This window comes from Adiantum capillus-veneris, chromosome 16 (assembly GCF_014529385.1).
Source record: "Adiantum capillus-veneris isolate H3 chromosome 16, ASM1452938v2, whole genome shotgun sequence".
Taxonomy (NCBI): Eukaryota; Viridiplantae; Streptophyta; class Polypodiopsida; order Polypodiales; family Pteridaceae; genus Adiantum; species Adiantum capillus-veneris.
In genome coordinates this window covers 136,628,787-136,640,281 of record NC_140946.1, presented here as the reverse complement: position 1 = coordinate 136,640,281, position 11,495 = coordinate 136,628,787, and the positions used below count along the sequence as shown (strand labels likewise).

Sequence of the window (11,495 nt, the reverse complement as noted above, 5' to 3'; positions counted from 1 at the left end):
GTGTTGATAGCTTATGATGTTTGTAGCTTGCTCCACAAAAATTTCTGGATTTGGATCAGTTTTCCCCAACCAAAACTGACTTCTACAGTCTATTGTAGCAGTTTTGACAATGTTCTATTTTTGGCTCTTTTGACTACTTCTCACAATTTTTTTGCATTTGGTTCTTTTGGGAAAGTTGTTTCAAACAGTACCAGCTACCTACTGCTCAAATCTTAGCTAAACAAAATTTCAAAATTTTTTCATGAGGTACATGGATCGGAATCCATGTTTGACCACATTTTGACATGAAACTTGGTCAGCTTGTAGTCCATGTTATGTTAATACTCTTCCCCAAATCTTTTTGAATTTGGCCAACTTTTTCCTAATCAAAAGTGAGTTTTTCTGTTGGCCCTGAGGTTTTTGACTAGTTTCTGTATTTAGCTATTTTGACCAACTTTTTTCAATTTTTTGACATGGTCCTTTTTGGCAAAGTTGTTCCAAATGATATCAGGAATGTACTTGTCAAATATTAGCCCCAAATGCCAAAAAGGTACATGGATCGCGATCCATGTTTGGCAGCATTTTTTCATGAATTTTGTTATGTTGGTTCTTTATGCTCTGTAGAAGCCAAATCTCACCCCTTTTTGGATTTGGATCCCAAAATCTCAAGATTTGCTCAATTTTGTGTCTACAATGCCTGTTTTGTTGTTTTTGCCCTAACAGCCAATTCTGAGGTGATTTTTGAGTTTTTCTTTCAAGCAAACTTGATCAGAGCAGTTTCCCAATGATGCTCACTATAACTGGTCACTTTTCACCAAAAATGGTTTTTTTGGGTACATGGATCGCGATCCATGTTCCTCCAGAGAATCTGGCCAAACTTCTCAGATTGCTTCTAGAGAGTCTGTTGATGCCTTTGATCCACAAATTTTCAAATTTGGATCACTTTTGAGCTCTCTACATCAAATTTTCATAATTTCAGAGTTATGGTCATTTTTGCCAAAATATGGTTTTCACCCTTTTTTTCCCTCAATCTTTTAGCCCAAATTTGATGGTGGTAGTTTCTACTTACCCTACTCCTAAGTACTGAAATGAAACATGAAACAAAAAGAAACAAAACGATACAAAATAAAGTCAAAACGGAAAACGGTACAGTACTTTGAAAGCATAGAGAAAATCGCAGAATGAAATGCTTTTGGCTAACTCACTCACAACCCTCTTTACTTCTCAAGAATAGATCTAGCAAGTCCTCGACTTCTAGACTCTACCAAGCACTAAACCCCGTGTCTACCTACTTCACTACTAAGGTGTAAATGGAATGGAAGGAAAATCTTATAAAAAGAACGCTCTAAATATGCACTAGGTCACTCACCATCTAAGGATCATATCCCCGGCAGCGGCACCAATGTTAGCGGGTCACCGCGACGGACGTCTGCAGCATAGCTTTCTGGCACTAACATAATGTCAATACTCAGGGAAAGTGACTAGGATGGGGCACGGAGACTCTATGAGATCGTCAATCTCACGAAGTGAACCTTAATAAGCAAACACACTAGCTCAACAAGAAAACCAACACTCAATGATCAGGGCAATCTGCCTATGTCCTTTCTCACATCTCTAGGTCATCACGCCATTTCGGCACTCGAACGGACTCAAAATGCAACGAAACTTTAAGAGGAGGTCTAGGACACCTAGGGGCACTATCCTAGCAAGTCTAGTCGCAATCCGACAAGGTACCAAAATCACGATCCATCATGAAAAAGGTCATGAAAACTGCAACATAACTATCCAAAATTGTCTTCCTATGGTCTAAGAACACTCTCCTATGGTCAAAACAACTATACACAATGATTTAAGCACTCAAATCTGCAATTACAGCTCATAGACACGTAGTCGCAAACCACAGCAAAACTGACAATGCTTACACTTGAATTAAAGAGCAAAGAAAGAGGAACACAATGCAAGTTTCAAAATTGAAAACGGATTACCAAATCATTAGCTGCGATGATTACAAGGTGGAGCAGCTCGTAGCTTGAGCGTACGTTTTTTGAGCTCCTTTCTTCTTCTAAAGATAAGCCTCCTTTCACATTAAAGTTATTGACCTTTATACCTAGGGCATTCTAAGTGGCCATTGGCTGGCTCACACGGATCTTTACAAATATCATTACAGCATTGCAACTCAGGGGATTAATCCACTACTCTAGAATCAGGATTTACACAAAGTATTACTACACTAGCTCGAAAAACTAATAGAGTACAAATGTAGTGTCCGCCTTTTTGTCCGACCAGTTGGGCTCCCGTTTGATCTGTCAGCAAACAAAGAGGTCACCCTCTTCTCCTTCTTCTTCACATTCCTCCTCTTCTGACAAAAGTTATGGCTATTCTCCTAGAGAATACAAGAGAGGAGGACATCGCAAATCATTTCATGCATGGCGAGGGTCACAAAAGCTAAAGAAGTTCAAGGAGGGAGGAAAGAGTATCTCTTTTCTCACCTATGATGGCACCTTTGGTGCTATCGACAAAGTGCTGGCCTTCATCCAGCAATTTGATGCGGCCTTTGAAGACGAGGGCTTCACAGAGTCCTCCAAGCTACACCATGTAGCTATGCACTTACAAAAATTAGCTCGTCAATGGTGGGCTAGTCCGTGGAAATGGTGAAGCCCCAAAGACATGGAAAACTCTACGAGTTTCCATCATGAAGCAATTCCTTGCAAGCGATACAAAGGACAAAGTGCTTACCGAATGGCGCAGCTTGAAGCTTCTCTCTCATGAGTCTATCCACAAGTACGTAGACAAGTTTTGGGATTTACATCTCAAGGCTACTGTCTTTCAATTGCCAAGCAAAGGCAACAATTCCGTGTGGGATTACCTGAAGAGATGGCCGAATACATTAACTCTCAACGGCCTGGTACTATTAGCGAAGTAATCCATCACACCATGGTTGCTTCACACATCAAATTCCATCAAGGGGCTAGACGTAATGTCAAGCCCATGGAGAACAAAGACAAAAATGATGCAAAGGGGAAAACCAATGCTCAAAATTCTTCCCAAGGCACTTCCAACAACAACAATCGGTCCAAGGAGAAGGGAGTTTACAAAGGTAAAAACAAACTCTCTCTTGAAGATCTTGAAGCTTTTCGCAAGGACCATAAGTGTTTCAATTGTGAGGAGCAAGGACATGGCTATGGTTCTTGCCCCAAGAAGAATACTCACAATGACACTCCTAGGGCTTCCACCATCGAAGCTCCAAAAGAGGATGCTCATTGCAAAGGCTCATCACTCTCCTATGCTTGGGGAAAGGTAAGAGAGCATGATGCATTCATCTTGTTTGACCCTGGCTCTACTCACAATTTCATATCAATGGAGTTGGCCACCAAGTTGGGCATTCAAGCTTTCGAGATGGGAGATATGGTAACCGTTGATGCAGCTTTCAAGGGACAGAAAGCCTCTGTTATTCCCTTGATTGGGAAGTTGAGGCTTCATGTCCAAAGCTATGTCGACAAAGAAGACTTTTCCATCTCTCCTCTCCAACATGAAGATGTTATCTTAGGGGCACCATGGTTTGATCGCATGGCTGCCAATATGAAGTTCCCTAAAAGGAGATTTACTTCACTTATAGGGGAAAGAATATGTATATAGATGCTAGTGAGCGTGGTCTCACTATTCCACTTGTAAATTCTCCTAGTTTTAATAAATCAATGAAGAGCTCAGTTTCTGCGTATATGATTTTTTTCAAAGAGTCTCCAAAAGATCCTAATGTTTCATCCAAAGTAACTGGTAGGAATCAAGAAGAGTTAGACTTCTCTAATTTTCTAAAAGGATTTAAAGATGTGTTCATCGATAATATCCCTATGGACTTACCTCCAAAATGAGGGGATGATGACCATCGCATTGAGCTCCTTCCTGGAAACACACCACCTGACAAGCCTCCTTGTCTCACAAGCTCAACAAGAGGAGATCATGAGGCAAGTACAAGAGCTAGTAGACAAAGGGATGGTGAGGCCTAGTTCCTCTCCCTTTTTTTCTCCAATCCTTTTAGTGAAAAACAACGATGGTACATACCGCATGTGTGTGGACTATTGAGCATTAGACCATATCACTATCAAAAACAGATTTCCCGTGCCTCGAGTAGAAGATCTGTTTGATAAGCTACAAGTCTCTACCTACTTCAGTAGGATTGGCCTTAAAAGTGGCTATCATCAAATAAGGATAGTGGATGAAGATATCCTAAAGATCGCGTTTCGCATAACATTTGGTCTTTATGAATATCTAGTCGTGCCTTTTGGTTTGACTAATGCACCAGCTACATTCAATCGTCTAATGGAGAAAATTTTTAGACCATACCGCAAATTCACTGGAGTGTTCTTTGATGATATCATCATCTACTCCAAGTCTTTGGAGGAACATAAGCAACATCTCCAAGTGATTTTTCAAGCATTGAGGGAGAATAAGCTTTTTCTCAACCAAAAGAAAAGTGGATTTTTCCTTCAAGAGATTCAATACTTAGGTCATATTATCTCTCAAGATGGTATCCGTATGGATCCATCGAAGTTAGAGGTAATAAAAGCATGGCCTAACCCAAGGAATATACATGAGCTAAGAAGCTTTATTGGTATGTGTGCATATTATAGACGCTTCATAGTAGAATTCTCTCAAGTAGCAGGACCACTACACGACTTAACTAAGAAGAACGTTAAGTATGTATGGACTGCTAAGGAGCAAAATGCTTTTGATAAGTTCAAAGAGAAGCTTACTTCCCAACCAGTCCTCGTACTTCCGGATCTCTCAAAACCATTTGAGGTCCAATGTGATGCTTGTGGTGATTGTCTTGGAGCAGTTTTGCTTCAAGAAGGGAATGCCATAGCATATGAGAGCCGAAGGCTCAATACTGATGAACGAGTCTTGGGCATTTATGAGAAAGAGCTTTTAGCTATTCTACATGCCCTAGACACATGGAAGCGCTACTTATTGGGGACTCCATTCATTCTATGAACCGATCACCAAAGTCTCAAGTATTTCATGACACAAACCAAGCTTTCCGACAAACAAATGAGGTGGGCAAATTTTCTTTCACAATTTAATTTCCACATTGCTCACATTGTTGGTAAGCACAATCAAGTGGCCAATGCACTTTCACGACGACCAAAAGTTAATGCGGTATCAATAGCTACTCACAATGATCTATCTTCTATGATAGATGAGTATGCTACTGACCCTCACTATAGAGATATAATGTCAGCCCTTGCTTTGGGGAAGAAAGAGGAACCATTCACCTTGCAAAATGGTTATCTCCTCCACGGAAATAGGCTATGTGTTACCCTTTCCCTTCGTGAGAAAGTTATGTATGAATCCCATGCTCCTCCATATGCGGGGCATAGAGGTATTCAACCTACTCTCCAAGGAGTAGAGACGTACTTCTATTGGCCTACCATGAAAGTGGACATACAAGAGTATGTTTCAAAATGTGTAGTATTCCAAAAGACCAAGTATGATAGAGGGAAGCAACCTGGATTACTCCAGCCATGCCTATCACAAATTCACCATGGGAGAGTATATCCATGGATTTCATCTTTGGATTACCCAAGTCTATCCATGGGAATACAAGAATATGGACAATAGTCGACAGGTTTAGCAAGCAAGCACATTTTATTCCTGTCAAAAAGACTATTAAGGCACATCAAATGGCAACTCTCTTCATATCTCATATTTTCAAGCACCATGGATTACCCACATCCATCGTGCCAGATAGAGATCCTAGAATGACCAGTAATTTTTGGAAAGGTCTCTTTGAAAATCTAGGAACAAGATTGAATTTCTCTTCGGCCTATCACCCACAAACGGATGGCCAAAGTGAGATAGCCAATCTTATGATACTCGATCTACTCAAGACTTATGTTACCGAAGTAGATCAACGATCACAATGGGAGAAGTACTTACCTCTTGTAGAGTATGCCTACAATAATACTGTACATACTTCTACAGGAAAAGCACCTTTTGAGATCATTGAGGGAAGACCTAAAAGTCCCTTGCTACTCAAAGTACATGGGAAGATCTTCGTTGCTGATGAGTATAGCCGTGACCTACACGAATCTTTTCAAAAGATTAAGGAGGCTATATCCATCTCTGAACAAAAAAAAAATTTGTTGCTCATAAGCACAGAAGAGCCTTAATGTTCAAAATAAATGATTGGGTCTTACTCAAGTTTCCGAAGGCTCGATTAAGGCAAACGACGGGCAAAAATCCTACGGGCCATCAAAAATATTATGCTAAACTAGCAAAAAGATACTATGGTCCTTTCAAAATCTTGAAGCCCATCAATGAGACGGCTTATCAACTCAAGTTTCCCAACCATGTCTCATACACAATGCCTTTCATGTAAGCCTACTTAAGCCCTACAAAGGAGAGCCACCAACTGAACCAATTATTGAAGACCCTCCCAAAGTTGAAGACCAAGAAGAGGTGCTACAACCCGAAGCTATCCTTCGGCATGAAGACAAGGTACTACGACATGGTAATATTATCCGACGGTATCTTATTAAGTTCAAAAATTATCCTTTTAAAGATGCTAGATGGATGCAAGGAATACAGCTTAAGGAAAGTATGAACCTTGTCAATGCTTACTAATGTAGCTACAATGCTACATTAGAGTAAGCAAATGTAAAAATTTCTTTTAAATGACTCATGTTCTTGTTTTATAAGACTAGTCCTCTTTTCAATTGTGCACAAATTTAACTAATATGCATGCTTAGAATCATGTTTGTGATGACTATGTCTCTCAAACACCAAGTAGAATTTGACACTCTCCTTTGGGAGAATGAAATGGACTAAAGATACATGCTTGCGGCAGCTATGTCTCCCAAGCACCAAATGGATTAGTCATCCATCTTGGAAAGATTTCGTAGGGTAAAAAGGGATCCTCTACCCGCTAAGTGAAATTGACTAATGACTAAGGCTTTATCTCTTCTACCTCATAGTCAAAGACGACTATGATTTCAAGAGAGAGGTAATGTCATAAAATCTAATATCTAATATCTAACCAACCCAAATGATTTTCTCATATTAAACTGATCACTTAATGTGGGAGAATAAACGGGAACAAGGGTTAAGATATAGACATGTGCTTATAAATCTATCTCAACACGGGGCCAATGGTAAAGGGGCCCAAATGAGAGATGGTCTATCAAAGAGCAAGGCTAACCAATGGAGCATAAGACCTTACGGTTAGCTTCATTGAAGACCTCCAATAATGTGTATAAAAGTCCTTTTACCTTAGCTAAGCTAGGGCTGACCTTGAGGTGCGGGAACCCAACCCAGCTGGAGGTGCTTGTCATGCTTGATGACTAAAGTGCTTGAGGTGCTTGATAATTGAGATGCTTAAGGTGCTTGACATGCTTGAGATTCTAGGTTTGCACTTGAGGTGAGAACCTAGCCCAAGATTAAAGTGCTTAAGAGCCAAGCTTGTGGTGGGAACTGGGCCTATGCATGAGGGGCTTGAGGTTTCAAAAAGTCAAATATTCAATCCCTACAAGGAGGGGGCAAGCCCTACATGAGGGGGGATGAGAGAGAACACCCACACACTCACACAAGGCATGCATGGTACAAAGAAAGCAAAAGGGACACTTGGTAAGTTCCTCCTCATGTTGCCCTCATGGTGTGCCTGAAGCCTATTGGTTTGCCACCCAAGGGGTCCAATGATAATTTAGGATATTTAATTAATTGATTTTGCATTTACCAAGTCCTCTCTCTCAAAGGGTAATGGGGCACACTTGTCTCAAGGCTACCCTTGCTGCTTGTAATGCCTCCTGCTTGTGATTGGCTAGGCCTGGAGGGGTCCAATGAGCTTCAAGCATGAGCTACAAGGGGGGGTCAACCCAAGCAAGCTAGGGGGGTGCTTACGGGCTATACTCACCCACACACACTCACAAACACTCTCATTGTATGCTATGAAAAGTGCAAGAGCTCCCTCTCCTTCTCCCAGCAAGTAGAGGTTCAGAGCCTACACCAAGAGCCATGCTTCAATGCTTAAGCTTTCCATCTCCTTCTTCTTCATTACTATGCTATTATGTATGCTAACAGCAAGAGTTATGATAAGTGAGGAACTAATTCTTTCTCCTATGAAATGTTTCTTCTTCCTCTTCCCTACCCTCATTCCCTGCTAGCTCTCTCCACCAAGAACCAAAGCACGCCCCTCGTCTGGAAATGGCTTTGGCACACATATTGGGTTTGGTAGTGCATACGACTTAGCAAAAATAACTTCGCTCGAGGGATGAACATAATTGAAGTACTCATTAATTATCATTAAGCATTTAAGATATCTAGCCAGGCGCTTCTGAATCTCGGTTTTTGTTTTTGTAGCTGTCTAGCCTTGGCAATACGCCACTTTCGTATGGTTTTGCATGTAGTGGCATAATTCAAATCATGCAAGGCAACTAACTATAGTTTCTCTTGCCGTGTGACACAGACATGGTATCGAATAAAGACATCATAAAGGACAAGAAAAAACTACTGAGCTGTTGCACAGTAAAATAATATTGAAAAAAAAAATCCATTATAAATATCCAGAGAGATACATGCCACAAGGTGTGGAGCTTGCTAACACTACATAACTTGGACACAACAGGAAATAGATTCAACATAATTTCTTGCAAGCACGTGAGTGAATGGCTTTCTTTTCACCTCTGCTATGTTTGTTTATGTCATCCAGGGTGCTCGGAGGGGCAGCACATTTCTCGTCCCCAGGCTCTTCCAGAATCTCTTCCAGGCCACCTTTTCTCTTTAATTTCACTTTGTTTACAAAACCCTATAGGGGGCTGTCATCACCAGCGTCTTGCACAGTCTCAGCCCACTGTCAGTCCTGAAACCTTCCTCTTGAGCACTTCTACCTTCCTCTTGCACGCTCCTAACTGTTTCCTCTGAGATGCTTGTTTGATCATCTGTAGGGGGCTTGGGTTTGGGATGAGTAATCATGATAAAATATTCATCATCATCATCAGTTTCTTTACCATCTGCAGCAGCCTCGTGCGTTGTTGCATGTTGTGGCATTACATCTACGCTTTCATGCTTTCTATCCAGCTCATCAGATTCATCATTACAGAGCTTCTCTTCTTTCCTTTGATTGACAGGTGTCTTGTCAGGTTTGCATCCTGCATCATTGATACCTGTGTATTCCATTCACCGCTTAATTTTCATCGACACCATTATGATTGCTTGTATGCATAGTGTGACACGTAGCATTCCATGTATGGTAGGCATCTATATCCTCTAAAGACATTCATATTGTCTATGCTAACTATGCTAACTAGTATACAAAGTGTGCTAACCATCATGATCAATATGCTAACTAGCATACAAAATATGCTAACAAGGAAGTGTGAATATAATGTGTATGCTAACTAGCAGAGATGTATGCTAATTAGCATACGTAAAATGTTAATGGGCAAAATTGTGTGTATGCTAATGGTATGCTTATTATTGATGGTGTGCTAATTAGCATACATGCTATGTTAATTAGCATAAATGGTATGCTAATTAGCCTACAATGTATGCTAGCATAGATGGTATGCTAACTAGAGGATAAGTTCTGCTAATAAAAATAACGTCTTTGCTAATTAGCATACCATCTTTCTTGATTAGCATATTGTGCATGCTAACTAAAATACACCTTACGATAACTAGTAAAGAGGTATGATAACTAGCATACAAATTATGCTAGCTAGCTCAAAATGTATGCTAACTAGCATAGAGATATGCTAACAAGCATACACATTATGCTATCTAGCAAAGAAGGTATGCTAACTAAAATTTAAATGCTTGTTAGCATTCATCAAATGCTAGCTAGCATACAAGGTATGCTAGTTAGCATACCGAGTATGCTAATTATCATACCTCTTTTTATAGTTATCATACTTGCATGCTAGCCACCATACACAATGTTCTAATTAGCATAAAAAGTATGCTAATTAGCATATTACATATGCTAAATAGCATACCTTGTTAGCTAGTTAGCACACATAATTGGTAGCACCTTTTAATAAAGCATACACACTAGTTTCTTGCGTAAAAGATCAATTTATTTCAACAACCCCGTTAATCAATAACTATTAGGTAACCTCAGAGGTTCATTCACTAGAAAAGACTTTATATACAATTGAAGAAGATTAAAAATGTATAATTTTATGGACTAGGGCCTTCTCTTTAAAGGAGAAGTTGATGTTTTATAGTATTTTAACGCATGCAAGAATATAAGGATGATGACTTAAACAAACCAATTCCGGTGCTTCCCATTGTAGATATAACAGCCAACAAAGTAGACCCTGTGGATTCAAAACCTAATGGCTCAACAAAGCCAGCCCCAGATAGTGTAGACTTGATCAGCCCAACTAGCGCAATGACATCAGATTCAATTGAGATCAGTAAGGAAATGGCGACATACCCATGGTACTTATTAGATGAGTTACCATTAATCCTGTCTCTATTCATAGCAGGTTGCACTTGCTTATTTACTATTCAATAGGTCCAAAAGAAGGCAACACAAATTGAACCAATCAATTTTACCGGCTAAAATAAGCATTTGCGTGATCGTGGTAATTCAACTTACAGAATGGTGTAAAATATATGACTATTACTACTATCAAAGCAACACGACCAGGCAAGAAAAGAAAAACTGATGTGGCTCTGCAGGTACTTAAATAAAGTATGAGTATAGGCTGCGAGCCAAACATAATTACATCAATTATCTTGATAGATGGGATGCTAAAGGCCAATCAAAGTATCAAAGTCCTATGTATGCTAGCTCAAATGGAAGAGAAAGAAGGCAGTCTTTTTCTTTCTGTTACAATATGTGCTTTGCTGAAGAGGCGAACAAAATTCAACCATTCCCAAAATTCTTACACCCTATGTAGCGCTTATATTATGTGCTACCTCCGAATAAAGCAAAGAAGCGCTACCCCATCTCCTTGCTTGATGTTCACTATGCCCAGCAAAGCAAGGCTCATAAGTAATTATTTGATTTTGGGAGAATAGTTCCAATAGTAGAACAATGGTCTCTAAAACCTTTGGTTAAGGGTTTGAAATGAAAAAGAAATGAGAAGGGTCTAAGGAAGGGTGGCTGAGTGGTTTAAAGTGTAGCACTAGAAATGCTATGTGGACTCCTGTTTACCGAGGGTTCAAATCCCTCCCCTTCCTTGCCATGAATGCATGAGAGAAAGATAATTTGGTTTAGTCTACTTCAGTCAATTAACCTGCTTCCAAGTCCGATTCAATTCTATGGATTTCCAGGGGCAAGCGTAGCATTCTCTTAAGGGTTAAAAAAAATTAAATGACCTACAAGTCGGGATCACCTTTCTCATCTACCGGGCGACCCTTTCCTCTGTATAGTGAAATTAAGTAGTATTTCATGGATGATGTCTAGGTATTGAAGTGTTAATATATGCATGTTGGTGGTGTCTAAGGATACTTAGGGCTCACGTGGATCCGGCTACCTCTTTTTTTTTTTTTTTTAATTAAACACGGGGTTCGAC

At 40.0% G+C, this 11,495-nt stretch overlaps 1 non-coding gene across 1 annotated transcript; it reads left to right on the top strand.

Moving 5' to 3' along the window:
- The first annotated feature begins 11,073 nt into the window (after positions 1-11,073).
- Positions 11,074-11,160, top strand: TRNAS-AGA (transfer RNA serine (anticodon AGA)). The gene has a single exon. It is a non-coding gene; the product is annotated as a tRNA-Ser (tRNA).
- Positions 11,161-11,495: the final 335 nt, after the last annotated feature.